The following is a 2,021-nucleotide window of genomic DNA, read 5'->3' as shown; positions in this document are numbered from 1 at the left end:
GAGCATGTTTTAAAACTCTGCCAAATGTCTGGTTTGCTGTTGCTGTTTCGCACTGTGTGGCTGGCTACGGGTGCCCGGGATGGCCGCTGGCAGGACTGCGGGAGCACAGAGGGCGAGTGAGGAAGTGTTGGCTGGGCTGGAGGAGGCGGCAGGAAGTGGAAGGGTGAAGGCACAGCAACGTGCAGAGCTCTGTCAGCTCCGTAATAACGGGGTTGTCTGCTCGAGCTTGACTACATACCAAGTCAAGGTTTTAGGGTGTGAGTTCATCTGCTGGCTTTTCCCTGTACGTGATGTAATGCTCTCTGTGAGTGCGAAATTTATTACACCCAGCTCTGTAGTGGGTACGTGTAGTCAGAGCCAGCCTCAGAAAGTTTGGAAACCGCTTCTCGATCTTTTTTGCATCCTTTCGGCTGACCTATGACATAATCGGTCGGCGCCCTGGCTCCCTCCTTCGGCTCCCCCCTTCCCCCCTTCCCTCCTTCCCCCTCCCTCCTCCTCCCTCTCCCAACGGTTTGTCAAACTGTCTTGCCTTTATCTCCTCTCGCAGGCTTCTCGACAAGTCACAGGATGATTTATGCCCTGATAACTTCTGCTTTTAAAGGCCGGGCTAATAAAAGCAGCCTTTGCAAAAACAACTTTTGCGGGAGGTGTGGGGAAACCCACCCGTCATCACACTCAGCAGGCCAAAGCACCATGTCAGCAGAGACGCCAGCAGAGCAGGGCCGAGGCCCACCTCCCTCCCCATCTTCATCTGGCGCCCAAAGGGATGTGGTGCAGGGAGGACGGGTGGGCGGAAAGCCTGGGCTGGTGAGTCCCAGCAGGTGAAGGGGCACAGGGTGTGCATTGCCTCTTTCCCTTGTCTCTCTGTCCTGATATGCCCTGCTCAGCATCCTGCAGAGCTGGAACCTGATGTGCACCTTGGCAGCAGGTGGGGGGACCAGGGCTGTGTGTTTGGGCTGTTGGTGGCAAGGTCTGTGCTTTGCTAAAGGAGGAAAATATTTTATCAGTATGATACTGCTTTCAACATTTTTATCTACAAGCTTCCTCAGTGCTGGGGCTAGAAGGAGGTCAGGGATGATGCAGGCAGCTAGACCTGTGATCCTGCTGCCCTGGCCACAGCACTGGGCATGCCAGAGCTGCAGACACATGTGGCTCCCTGCCCTTCATTAACTTCTGCCCTTGAGGTTTACCCCAGACCCCCCCCAAAGGCACTGCAGCTGCACCAGGGAGGCAGGCAGCGACCTGCCCCTATGCAACAGGGCCAGCAGTGCAGCGGGGCTGCACCTGGGGACATCTGTGCTGGTGTTACGGACCTGCCCAGTTAAATGCTGCTGGAACTTCAGCCTAACGGCGATCCACCCTGAAAGGTCAGATGTGGGCACAGCTGTGGGCACAGACCGCGTTTTTGTGTTTTAAACACCATGGAGTTAAACCCTTAAATCAGCTCCTACTTCAAAGCACTCCCACTGTAATTACAAGACGAGAAAGATGAGGTGGGCACTGGCAAACATAGAAAGCATAGGAATATTTTTGCAAGATCTAACATATTTAAATTGTTCTTACAGGGTGAGTTTATTATTTTATTTTTATTTTGCAACTAGGAAAGAGAAGATTTTCCTCTGACTGCTTCATTAATGTGAGTCTGAAACCATTATGCCTTCCTGAACAAAAGCAAGCAAGCCATGCCACAACTAACACAAGCACACTGAATTTTCTGCGGTGAAAAAATCACGAACAAATAAAAATCAGGTGTTGAAATGAAAGCTGAATCCTTGCCTTAACTGAAACCTTTGCAAGTAATACAATGAACACAGAGCATGGAACAATTTAGATCTATGTAAAGATTTTTTGGAGTTATTTTTTGTGTGGTGTATTTGATTTCTCAGAACTTTTTTTTTTTTACTCCTGAAAGAGGTGGTTGTACTTGCCTAAACTCCTAAACAAACTAGGTAGACCTGAGAAAATGTTCACAGCAAAATATTAATTTAGTTGAAACTTGCTTGGCTTCAGGTTTCTTTATA

At 49.6% G+C, this 2,021-nt stretch overlaps 1 long non-coding RNA gene across 1 annotated transcript; it reads left to right on the top strand.

The window, feature by feature from the left end:
• Nucleotides 1-526: 526 nt before the first annotated feature.
• LOC125335231 lies at nucleotides 527-1,763 on the top strand. Its single transcript, XR_007207389.1, has 2 exons — nucleotides 527-807; nucleotides 1,602-1,763. It is a non-coding gene; the product is annotated as an uncharacterized LOC125335231 (long non-coding RNA).
• Nucleotides 1,764-2,021: the final 258 nt, after the last annotated feature.

This window comes from Corvus hawaiiensis, chromosome 1, assembly GCF_020740725.1.
Source record: "Corvus hawaiiensis isolate bCorHaw1 chromosome 1, bCorHaw1.pri.cur, whole genome shotgun sequence".
NCBI lineage: Eukaryota > Metazoa > Chordata > Aves > Passeriformes > Corvidae > Corvus > Corvus hawaiiensis.
Note: the sequence above shows the minus strand (reverse complement) of the source record. Positions and strands in the feature narration are given on the sequence as shown.